General features: G+C 41.5%; 1 pseudogene; it reads right to left on the bottom strand.

Annotated features, from left to right (window-relative positions):
• Positions 1–1099: 1099 nt before the first annotated feature.
• LOC123134773 (ribosomal protein S4, mitochondrial-like) lies at positions 1100–2578 on the bottom strand (annotated as a pseudogene).
• Between the last annotated feature and the right edge of the window lie 10737 nt (positions 2579–13315).

Here is a 13315-nt window from a genome sequence, read left to right as displayed (position 1 = left end):
GGACACAGAAATAAATGGACGTCGATCCGGTACTTAAATTGCATAGCAAAAAATGCAATATGTTCATACTTGATGAAACGCACATCATCCAATTCATGATTTAAGAACAAGAGAACGAGATATTTACTTTTTTTACATCTGTAACTACATTCTCACATTTCTTTTTTGATCTCATGACTTTTTATGCGATCGGAAAACGAATGAGATCAGAAAGATAGGCGGACGACTTGACCATAAGGTCGGATGTTTCCGTGAGCAGTAAGCAGCGGATCTCCCCTTTTTGGGGGAAAGCTGGTTAAACAAAACTAGGGATAGCTAGCAGGTATTTTCTAAAGGTTCAAAAAGAAGGTATTTCAAAAGGGCTTTGGCAAAGGAGGTTCACCTTGCCTGCTTTCCTTGTCCTCCGTTCATCGATATCCTATACTGGATACCTTTGCCTTTTCCGAGTGGAGGCAGTAGGCTATTCTCGTTCTTAGCTTTATACGCCGAAACATGCCATTGCGTAGGCTCGTAGGCGTAATTCGTATTCGTATTTGTTATTGGCGTACGTAATTTCCTTACTACGTCTATCGCTCGTAGGAATATCTCTAAATAGGAATCGTAGTCCTCGTATGTACATCTTTCGTATTGTGATAAAGCACCTATGCCGCTAGAAATAGTAGCGCCTTAAAGAAGGCGTTCCAGGTTCTTTTTCCCCTGGTTTGTATCAGAGCTGACCACTGATAATAGGCAAAATGAAACATTTGGTGTGTTTTAATTCATTCTCAATCTTGTTTCCCCTTGCGCTCCGAGGGAAATAAAGGGGAAATCACTGATTCATTTGGAGCTGTTTTCTAACTGACTCATTGACATGAGAGATTGGATGCGATGCGCCAGTCACTCGTACTACAGCGGACAAAGGTCACCGGCAAACGACCGTTCCACAATGGAACCTGGCACTACTGTTTGCCCTAAGGGCCGACCCACCTTTTCAGAGAAACAGACACATGACATCACTATATTACGCATTTTCGAGATAAGAAAGTGGAGAATGCACTCTTCCCTTTTTTTACATTTTAAACTCATGTTCATGGTCTGTTTTATTCCCAATTGTTGCCCGTGTGAAAAGAAAGAAGAGAAATTGGGCCATGTTTCCCGAGAGAGACTGCCTTCTCTCAGGCCAGCAGTCTTATACTTATAGTCGACTGCTCTATGACGATCTGACCTCTTTCCTGGGCTCTGCTTGCTCGTCTACGCTCCGACCAATTCAGTCAAAATCGAAAAAACGATGTTTCCTTGAAAAAGTCTAAGAAATAGTAGTAGTAGTCAAAAAGTGCACTTTTTCCATATATTTCGATTTATAGGGATCCCTATCTTTATCTCTATCCACAGAGATACCTATCTATATAGAGAGAGATTTTTCTCAAAATTGATCTAGACTATCCTCTATCCGGATAGATATGTCCCTATGAGTGACTAGGCCGATCTTTTTATATGTTTTGGCCACGTCCGTTTTCGCTCCGAAGAGGAAGGTTTGGATCTTTCAATCTTATGTCGTGAGGGATGTGACCTATGTTAGGTCCATAAGATACCACAGCTTTTAGTGTTCTATGATTCACCTCCGAATAATGAGTAGGTAGTTCGATCCTTTTGATTCTTATCTTCCTAGTAAACGGGGATCCGGAGCAATAGGTCGAATTACTATATAAAAAATACTTTTCTACAAAAGGACTTATTGTTCGAGTAGGAAGATTTCTGTTTTTCTCCTTCCCTCTTTTCAATAAGAAGAAGTATTTGAAATGAAACAAATTCCTCTTCATTCTGTTGTGCTCAGCGAAGGAACTGCCTAAGCATACTTTTGCGGATCCAAACTTCTTTGTTCTTTCAAAGTCTTCTTCTTGCATATAAGAACGCAACTTTTGCAATTCCTTGGATTTGAGTAGTAAGCGGCATCCCCTCTGAGTTGTGAGTAAGCGGAACCATTCTTTTTTTGTTCTTCTCCAGATTCTGGCCGGTAGGAATTTGCCTCTTCTTTTTCCAACTGATATGGCCGATAGGAATTTGCCTATGATTTTTCCAACTGATATGTCGATATAGAAAGATCTCCTTATTTCAAAACCGCGGGTTCTCGCGTCATTTTCTTTAAAAGATATTAGATCACCGTGGGAAACTTTCAAATGAGTAATGGTTACCAGTCCATTATTCAAACAAACCCTTCGATGACTTATCGGCTGCCTTGCTTGAGGAAGAGTGTCACTAAAATGGAGACGAACCGGAATCACGTCCGATCTTGTTTCTTGATTGAGTAAAAAAGGGATATATGAAGTTCGTTCTCTTCCTCTGTGCATCTCCCTTATGGGTAAATCCCCATAATAAAGAGACAACTTTCGTGTAGTTTGTGATTTGATGTTACTGTTTAGATTTTCTCTCCGACAAAGATTTCTTTTAATGGATCTCCTCTTGTTCCTCAATCTTCGGAGAATACGGCGTTGGATTAGAGAAAGTTCTCTGTTCCGAACATTTCCTGGAAGTAGACGACACGTTTTAAATCTTAATGCTGGCATGGCATATTTCGTTGAATCAGTCTTTTTCGCCACATCGCGTATAAAGGGAATCGAACCCAACTCTTCCACGAACCCCCCACGAATGGCCCTCCCTTAATTCAATGAACTATGAGAATTCCTTTTTTCATTTTTTCTTTTCAGTTCTCATAAGTTCTTGATATACTAGCAGAAACTCAATACTTGACCGACTGCGTCACAGTGCTCAGGTAAAGTGGCAGTGGTTGAAAGCGAGCGGAAACGTCAGTGTTTTCTGTGCGTTACGATAGTAGTGGTGAAAGAAAATCCAATTCAAATATCTCAACGTAAAAGGAAAATCGTTTCACTTTGAAAGGAAAGCTAGCTATATGAGATCGAAATCACTCTATCTACGATATTCATTGCACCATGATTGAAGGACAATGAGGGGCAGGTTATATTCCCTTTCTTCTGATCGATTGAGCTCAAAGGCAAAAGGCACTAAAGATGTTTAAGATGTTTCATCAGAATTGCTATTGACATCGACTCGTCCGAGAGATTAGCAAGCACCTTAGGGTTGTGAGAAATCCATCCCCAAAACCCAGAATTGGATCTATTGTTTTCACTTTCTTTCCCAAACAATGTATCTGTTGATACCAGAATTGCTTATATTGCTCGCCCTAAGATGGAAAATGCGATAGAACCCACTTTACATACCTCCATAGGAGGAGATCCCTTAGAAGAGAGTGAAACAGGCAGTACAGCAATTCACAAGCCATAGAGAACGAAACTCGGAAGAAGATCTAGTTTCAAGTCAGCTAGGAAGACCTCTTTCTTAAATTAAAGGGAAGGGGTCCACATAAGCCCCAATTATTCCCTAGCTTGTTAATCCAACATATCAGTTGGCGTGTCTGAATAAGAAAGAGTTGGGCGATGGTTTTAGAAAACCCGAAACTAGCCATGCCCTAAAGAAAGTGAATTCCAATCTACGTGAATCACGAAAGAAGCAAAGCCGGTCAAAGAATCGATTATATGCCTTCTCTTTCCATAAGACCGATGGCCTTAGTAACGTAACGCACAGAAGGAATAGAAGACAGAGCGAGGGGATATGTCACGAGCAAAAGGGATGAACAACTACCCCTGTATACGTAGCTTTGTGTAACAGGGGGAACGACTGTTGAGTCAAAAAGCTGAGTGAGAAGGAAGCAAAGGATCGGTTGTGGCGGGATACGAAGTGCTCTGCTAAGCCAATACGAATGTTTACATACGAACCCACGCCAATACATACGAGTAGTAGGGGTATGGAAATTCTCATCAATTAAAGGTTAGGGCTCGGTTTCCGGTTGACTTTTCGAATCCTATCCTCTGTTTCTGGTTAAACCAATTAAATAGGAGTATCCACCCAACTTTCATATGCTGTTGTTCCTATACGCTAACGGGTTCATCTTTATAGGCAATGATTTCATTTGTATTCCAATTCGTACGTATACCCCATCGCTTTGTTTACCATCCCTATCGTCTCGAATAAGGTTTCCTAGCCTAGCCCATCTCGGTGTCAGCTACCGAAAGAGAAAATTGGTCTAAGGGCAGCATCTACTCGTTCATCGCTTGCCTCACATCGAAAGAGGCATGGCTTCTCTCTTCACTCACTCCCCTGTTTGCCAGCTTCAATAGCATGGAAGAAGGTGTTCAAAGAACATAGTTTCACATCTACATTTTCTCCATTTGATCTTGATCAATAATTCACTTATAGAAATAGAATAGAATAGAAATATCAAGAGAAACACTCTTCTTTCCGAAGATCCATTTCTAGTGGGACATCGTTCATAGGGAGCGCACATCCAATGCGCCCTCTACTCTTCACTCTTCACTCTTGTGCTCGATATCCTCTTCAACAAGGATTTGCGGCTCCAATCCCTTTATTTTTCCAAAGGTAAAAGATGGAACAGACCGAATCCAAGCCATATAATTGCTTGATGCTCAAGAGTGCTTAGTTGGAAAAGAGTTTTCTATGTCGTTCAAACTAATGCTCGATTTAGAATTCTATAACAAAAAAAGAAACAATCAATTAATCTATCTCACTGATATTATGAAGCAACTGCTAGGCCTGATAGCGAAGTGAGCTTTGTGACTTTTAGTAGGGTTGTATCGTCCGTCTTCAACATTCATCCATAAGACTTATTTATTCGATTCATTGTATCTCGAACAGAGGTAAGTCCAGCTTCCTCCTCTTTTCTTTCTTTTTGTTAGTGGCTTTCTCTTTTTGGAAATCGAACTCTAGACTTGGCAAAAGTCCTATCCTTTCTTGTAGCAGCGCTACATCCTAATTGATTGTATCATGCTCTTTCGGGTCGAGGCACCTCTAATGTAATCTTTGTCCAGAGGAAGGAGGACTTTCACAGAAAAACAAAAGCTATATGCCAAAAAGAGCCAATGTGAATTTAGGTTCAAAAGAATCGATAGCACATGACGAAGTTCAAGTGTCTTCTCTTCAAGAGAAATAGCATAATTGTGGGATTATATGGATATCAGTGCTTTTATTCAATTCCCGAGGCACTCTTCAACGATTGAGGAGATTCCCGAGGCAGTCTTAGTGCTATCGTCAGGGTCACCAGCCTACTGTACCCCTTATTCTGGCGTAGCCTTGCTTAAATAGAAGAGGCTTGGTTAGCATCCTTTCTATCAGGTGTTGTTCTTTGCTACCAACAATTCTTTAAGTACACGGTGAAGTAAATAATAGTGCACTTGCTGACAGTAGAACCCCCAAGAAATCTCACAATATAGGCCAATATCTTTGTGCAATGTCATTTACAAGCTATGCTCCAAAGTCTTGGCAAATAGGCTGAGAGAAGTACTAGATGAGATCATTTCCGAGGACTTATTAAATAGGGTGATTTTTCTACAAATATAATCAATTCCATAATGCTATCCGCTTTGACGAAGCAAATCAAATGACGGGCGATCTACGCCTCGAAAAGTAGAAGAAGTGGTTCTCGGTATTGAGCAAAAAGTCACTTCTGATGCAGAAAGTAGGAAACCAAGGAAGCAGGCATTGGCAAAGAGTGAATCTTTATCCGATCCTATAATGGCTCAATCCGATCCAACAACGGTACTTCCAAAGGCTCCCCAGCTAAGAAAAATAATAGTTGTATTGGCAAGCATGAAAGGGATTTTCTAATGCTATCCGAAGACGAATCATTGGATAGTTCAGGCTACGGAAGAAGACATGATGCCATTTCTCTTATCGATACAGGAAAATGAGCTATTAGTAGAAACTACCTGGAATTGCCGTGAACCATCCGAGAGTAACCGCGCACCCGAGGTGTTCAAAGCCCCTTAGCAATGGGAACGGAATAGTTTATTAATAGAGCATTTGTGAAAGGAAATTCCTGAAATGATGTATCATCGAAATGGTTCATTTCAAAATGTTACCGCATCACGAGTAGGATTTCCAGCTTTCTCGATGGTAGGTTTAGGAATTTTTCTAGCGAAGGAAGGGACCAAGGAAGGAATTCATAGCCCAGAACCTTAAGAAGGAGCTCATAACGTATACGAATGGAAAGATTCCTGCTATTTTTTCCTACCCTAATAGTAAGTATCGGAAAAAGGACTCATTCTCGAAAGAGATAGGCAGTCATCACATTATCTACTTGATTATGATATGGATTTGGATCCAACGGATAATGCAAATCGAAAAATCAAGCCCGCCTATAAATGAAATAAATGAAAGTGAAAGTTCAGTACGAACTGGTAGAGGGAGAGTAGCTAGTTTAGAAGGAAAAGAAAAAGGGTGCCTACTTAGTGGTAAGTTAGGTCATTCCTTTCTGGCTATCAGAAAAAAGTATGATCGAGGGTCCCATAAGGAAAAGGGAAGGTGCTCCCCCGACCTACTACCCTCGGAGAGATTCCTACGGTTTTATTTTAAAAAATAATACATAGGTGGGAAATTGGTATGAATATGGGGTTCGAAGTTGCCTAAAAGAACCTTTCTCATTCGCAAAGCTAAACAAAGTAGAGAAAAGGGGGTCATCCCGTTGGCCAGACTGAGCATCAAGCCAGCCAAGAAGTCAAAGCAAAGAAGGAGTGACTCGCATGAGTCAACACTTACTACTCAGGTCCGGTATATATATCTCAAATTCGAATATAGAAATGTTAATGTTATGATTTCGGTATTGTTGAAACTGGCTTTCACATGAATAACCCCTTTTGTTATTCTACGTGCACTCTTTCGTAAACTAAAATGGGCATTCCTATGCAAACTAATAGGCACTTTCTTACGTGAACCTATTTTTGGTATAGCTTTGCTAATCTTTGATGGCCATCTATACTTGTGAAAAGAGATAGAGCCATCTCGCGCATCACTTCTTACTTGTGATCTAGATCTGCATCCTGATAAGGTGCATCCCGTTAAATGATCTTATGTAAAACTTATCACCATAGATAATAAACAGGGCAGAGTTTTGAAAAGTACAACTCGATCTTTCACCTTAGCTTATGGTGGTGACTTTACCTATTTTGGAATTTCTATATGTCATCATACCTTTTAGGATCATAACCATCCTCATCTTGTAAAGTTTCTATGGCGAAAACTGTAGGCGGGTGACCCTGACGATTGCACCAAGACTGGTATCAGAGTCCCTCGGTAATCAAAATCATAGAGGCCAAAGTTGCTAATGTATCTGCAAAAGAAGAGCTATAGGAAGTAGCAAGGAATCCCACATGAACCATAAGCTAGAATACTGGTATCAAGAGATGTTATTACAGGTACAACCCTATTTTCGTCACTGTATAGAGGCATTCGAGGTTTCATAGACAAAGGTTAGATAGATGGAAAAAAGCTAGGTTAGATAGTAAGAACTTGGTAATTGAGGGTTGGCCAAAGCAGGATCTATGGTTCGGTTGCTTTTCTTCTCCTGATTTTCTGATCCAAATCCTATTTCATTGATTTTCTGACTGGAATTCCAGAAGGAAAACTAGGAGAAATTGACTGGAAATGATTATCCCATTTCTTGCTTTCCCAACCGGAACAGCAAACTAGTAGGAAAGGATCTGTTATTTTGGAGTTCTGTCCCAACCTTCATTCAATTATCCGGGCTCCCCTTCGGCTTGAAGAAGACCGCTTTCCCTTTCTTTTCTTCCCTGGCACCCAGCATAAGTTATAGGGCGCCCTGAGGGTAGACCCAGCAATTTGTCAATCTATACACAGCATAAGTTATAGGTCGGCTAGGTCAATCAGTTGAGGGAAGGCCGAAGTAGTTCTGGTTTCGGAAATCAAGGCAGATAAGCTATGGTGTCCTATAATCCTCTCCCCTGAAGGGTTGTTAGATTACCAAGTCCGCAAGGAATGGGAAATAGGACCTTTAAATCAATGCAAGTAAGGGCTGATTAACCTAAAGAAAAGAGTGCATGCATCAGAAAACACTTTTATTTGATTCTAATTCTCGTATCAATAAGATCATATCGGGATCCATCTATGAAAGATCTCTATTGCATCAATAAAACAAACCCCTATATATATATCCCTTTTTGGTATAGAAAGTTCCAGCCAATTCCAATAGCTTGTGATAGAGTCAAGGGTGCGATTACCCTTGAATTTCAGCTCACACTTTCGGAAAGCTCGATAGTATCGTATTCCGCTCGTATGCTCTCGTTATGTAATAGAATACCTTTTACCGTTCATCAAGTGAACGTAGCCCTTTCGTAGTCTATGCCCCTTTATTCTTAAGTGGGGGAATCCCCTGAAAGCCGGTGATCGAGTGAGTTTTTTCCAGGAAGCTAGTTCTTTAGGGCTTAAATGCGCCGCTTGTCGGCTGTGAAAAGTATACCTTTCCTTTCCCACCTGTTTTCGGTGCCTTCTTTATGCTCTTTCCTAAGGAAGCAAGAGGAAGAGTGAGGGTCGACAGGCAAAGAATGGCTTGAGTGAAAGCTGGAGTGGCACAAGACAGATTGAAAGCAAAGGGAATAGCTCATATGGAAAGAAACATATATAGTCAATGAAATTCTAAAGATAGCCGTAATAAGCGATATGATAAAAGATTCAGAATGAATGAATAGAATCTAATAACATCGGGTTCCCGTGAAAAAATGGGATTGGGGGAGTAGTTCCCCTCTAGCCAATCCTAAAAGTTCTTCTGCCTTCGATCCCGTGGTAAGCCTTTCAAGTTTCCAGCCAGTAGACAAGAAATTCAGTAAGTAATAGAAACGGGATAGCCATCATAAAAGGGAAATCTCAATCAGTACTTCTTTTTTGGAAAGCGAGGTTGAGTTATATGAAACTAAGGCAAGAAGACGAAAAGACGTTCACGTTACCAATTCCGTCTCGTCTGATCTTTTATTGGTTTTGTTTTTTCTCTCGTGCCCTTCTGGGCGGTACAAAGAACTGATGTAGGGGTTGCCGCTCCTTAGTTCATCTCTCGGTAGAACAAGGCACCTATGCGGTGGGTTCGACTCCCACAGGAGCGTACATTTCCAATCGATTTGGTACTTTTCTTGATTCAGAGTTCTTGCTGTCCATTACGGATTCTTTAGCGATGTAAAGCCATCAAGCAGTAGACCAGCAAGGGTTTTTTCTGTCTCGGTATTCGTTCTTGAATCAGTGACTGAGAGTAAGGGCTAGTGATCCATCTAATCACTAAAGGTGGGGCATCTTTCTTTTCGTAGTAAGCAACTCTATTGAGAATCTAGTTTCTTGATCGAAGTAAAGAAGAATTTTAGTTCCTCTTTAGGCGAGCTACTTCGTTCCTATTCTCCGATTCTGAATAGGAGAAGGTTGTAATGAACCCAAAATACTTCGCTAAGGTTCAACCGTTTCGCTACGGTTTTCTTCCAATTTCTTCTAAGGAATTCTGATCAACAGAAAAAAATCTAAGCGAAGGCACCTTTCTCTGTATGGAAAAAGGAAGAAGATGCTGCTTCGGCTTCCGTTTCTAGCTCTGCTTGAGCTGCTTCGTCTGTTTCTCTTGATGTGGGTGTCGGTCTTTTGAGATCTCTTCTCTCACTTTCGGAGCACAGTTGGTCCTCAATTTGAAAACCGACAAAGGTGACTTCTTCCTTATTCACGCCTTGATGCACCTTTTTTCGTGTTCAATCTCGCCTGAGAGCAGTGCATCGATACAACAGAGTTCTTATTCTTACCCTTCAAAAGATCGGGAAAGGTCATTCTAGGCTCTTTATCAGATGTCTCATTCCATCCTTTACCTTGTGCCATGCATGATTCCTAGATCGATTGAATGATCAATTCGAACTTTAGGAACGTAGTCCCTTTGGCCACACAGGAAAAGGTTCATTGTTTTATTTGAAGTAGTGAAACTAATCAACCAAGCGAAGCAAAAGAGATACAAGTAGTGATTATTATTAAAAGATTGGAATGCTATTAAGCATAACGAGACGCTAGCTCACGTTGGCATCTTTCAACCTTTCGGATAACTTCTCTCCATACTAACCAAGAAGAGCAGGGCGGTTTTACTACCATTAGCGAGTAGTTCCCTCTCCATTTGCAATACAATATAAGATCACTATTATTACGAGTGGTGAAAGCGAAAGCAATAGTCGCGTACTGGAATCCCAGTAAAGAAGAGTGATTTTCGTCAGAAAGAACAAAAGCTGGAGGAATGCGATCCAGAAAAAAACGGAAACATTGCACTTTTATTCGTTTGCAAGTAGTTGAAGAGGGAATCCACTACCAAAAGAGAAAGAGTTCAGCTGCCCCGATTTCTCGAAGGGTAAGAAGAAAATAAGAAGTCTCTTGAGCAGTGAGGAGCACAACGATTTGTGCTCTGAGCGATAGAGGTCAAAGGTGCTACTAAAAGGGGGCAATGAGATAACAGCTTGAAACAATAGGAGAGAAGTGGTAGCTTCATGTCGGGGCGAACTGAAACATCTTAGCCGTAAAAAACCTTCCCTTTTCAAGTCCTTGCTATCCCTCTCGCTCTACCCAACTATCTATAATGGGGCAGAGAAGGATAAGCAAAGTAGGCGCACGAATATTTATTAATTAAGAGTTTTCGAGACTTCATTCTCTTTTTAGTTTTGACTCTGGGTCCGGTACAGGTTGACGCGGAGGATAGGGATGGGAAAAGAAGCCCTAGCTTTGGGAAAGACCGGATCATAACATGAATTTCAGGGCATACTTAGTAGATGCAGATCTAGGTACTCTTTCTTCCCCAGATGGGGAATGGGCCAAGCCGATCCGTTGTTGGCTCTGAAAGTGCATTTGCTAGTTCGAAAGAAGCTGAATCCGGGTGCAAATGGGATTCAAAATGATTCTTATGTTTCGTAGCATGCTGCGCAGACTCACTTGGTAAATAGCCTTCCCTAAAAGAGGCAAGGTGCTCACACATGAAATTCCCTTTTGAAGGATATCCTATTTGACTTTTATGCCATACTTGGGCAAAGCCATCGAGACTATATCCATCACCAGGAAGAAGAGAAGCGAAGCCATAATTTCTTTAGGATAAGCCTGAGATATCTAGTACAGTAACAGTGGTCGAATTGCTGCATAGCCCCCCCTAATACGAATTTGGCAAATCCTCGTTCTAAAGTTAGCGCACCATTGAGGTAAGTAAATATTAGTAGGCACACAGGCAGCCCGTTGCAAGGAAGGAAAGAGCAAGAGCTAGGGCTAAGTGCTCGAGTTACGGTTGTTGACTCGGAATTGTAAGCCGAAGAAGCATTCCTGTGACCTGGCCGTATGAATGGTTTCTTTCTCAATACCAGAGCTAAATAATTAGGCATCAAAATTCAAAGAAGGTTTGCCTTCACTTCAACCTTAACCATTGACGGAAGATTCATACCTATGAATATTCCCCTCCTCATTTGCTGAAAGCACTTCCTATAGCGAACCAGGCAAGGAACATATCGAGTAGGCTAGTACCAATTCCTCCACATCAACAGCAAAATAGGCATATGAATCTTAAGTAGGAAATTCCTTCATCTCAGATGAGGTAGGTAATCTACCATAATTTATTTCCATTTCCAGGTAAGATGAGCGGAGACGAGTTTATCAGCACCGATACCCCCACGCATCGTGGCCGGTTCCCTCGGGGGTAGAAACTTAGCTTGGAGAAAGATCCCGTTGATCTTCGGGCTGGCCCTTGCCTATTGAAAGTATGGTGTCTCATAAATGCTTTGTTAATGCCTCTTATTCGTAGGATCGGTCCAAAGCGCGGCTGAGTTGACGTTGATAGACTTGTGCGTGCTCTGCCGCTCGTAACCTTTTTTTTCTCCCATCGATCGAATCGAGGAGGTCAAGTTTCGAGAGCAGAGCCTCTCGCTTCTGATTATCAGTCATATCGTCGTCGAGCAGAACGCGCAGGGAAGGAATCGTCGAGTTCACTGGGAAGAATGGCGTCCATGCCAACGACTAAGGAGAAGGGGACCAGTGGCTATACAGATTGACGTCCGATAAGCCCAGAGAGCCTCAAGAAGGCGATCTGGCCAGTCTCCTCCGACTCAAAAGTGTTTGTAGCTATGGTATGGGTCTGGTCTGAAGACCAATGGGTCAAAAAAGGGGATATCCTCTTCTTTGGCTACACCAACTAATGTAGTAGATTGCGTTCCCGGAGGACACTTTCTCCATTTCGTCGGTACTGGTAACAACGGATCTTGACCTCGTTTCTTTTTCTTGTTATTTGACTTCTTGGAATGGAATTCTTCTCATGATAGTCACACAAGCAAAGGAGAAGAGGATGGGTCCCGAGGGAACTCTTTTTCTTCTATTCTAAGTTTTGATTGCACGAGCAGCATAACAACATAACAGTTTTGTGTAAGGAAGTAAGGAAAGACTCCTTTCTGAAATTGAAGGACTTAATTAGCCTGTCGTATATAACAGATAATGAGTCTCAAAGAGAGTTTCCAATGGGTTACATCAAGTTCCATTCCCAGTATGCGAAATCAGTAAACACGAATATCTGTATATAAGAAACTTCTATTCCAATCCACAATCGGTCCAACAAGGCAACTGTCGTCAACTAGATCAATCAGGAATAAGCAATATGTCGTACCCTATCTGTCATATTTGCTTTTCGGTAAAGGGTACACACGACTTTCTTTTTACTTATTCAATTCTCTGTCTTGCTAAACACAAGTCCTTCTTTTCTTGTATAGACGAAGTAAAAATGAGAACTAAGTAGGTTTCGACCCATTAAAGGAGTCAATGGCACGCACACAAAGCAGGAGGAAATCGGTACCCCGCGAGGCTGGCGAAGTCGGCACAAGAAGTAGGCGGAGTAGAGGCAGCAGTTGCGGGTTCAGGTGCGGCTAAATCACAATCAATATTCCCGTCTAGGGTTGGCGGAGTTGGTAGAAAGCACGGTTGGCGATAAGCTGGTACTAGTTTCATTCTTTCTATTCCAAAAAAAAATCCAATACCCGGAACTGGTAAATCAAACAATGTAGGCACACGTTGGCACAGTTTTGTAAATAAGAGATGTCTCATCTGGTTGAGCTGTCGCAATAAGTCTTTCTCTTCATTTCTTAGTAGCAGATCCAACATGACTGTATTTAGGGATGGCAATGGGTACCCATGACCCGCGTACCCGACGGGTAAAAACCCTATTAGGGCAAGGGTATGGGTCACTAAAATACCCATGGGTACATAAATAGGAAAATTTGTAACCCATCGGGTATAGTGGGTATGGGTATGGTTTAGTATAACCCATACCCGTGTACCCATGTTAAATAGGCCTCAAATATTATGTATCCATATACTAAAAGTTTTTTACGTAAATCCCGCAACTGGTCCACAACAAAGCCACAGGACCCACAAGCCCATCCCATACATGTACGTATCTAGGTGATTAATGTCCTTGTCTCAAAAA

Source organism: Triticum aestivum, chromosome 1B, assembly GCF_018294505.1.
Source record: "Triticum aestivum cultivar Chinese Spring chromosome 1B, IWGSC CS RefSeq v2.1, whole genome shotgun sequence".
Taxonomy (NCBI): Eukaryota; Viridiplantae; Streptophyta; class Magnoliopsida; order Poales; family Poaceae; genus Triticum; species Triticum aestivum.
This window is presented reverse-complemented; position numbering and strand designations above follow the sequence as displayed.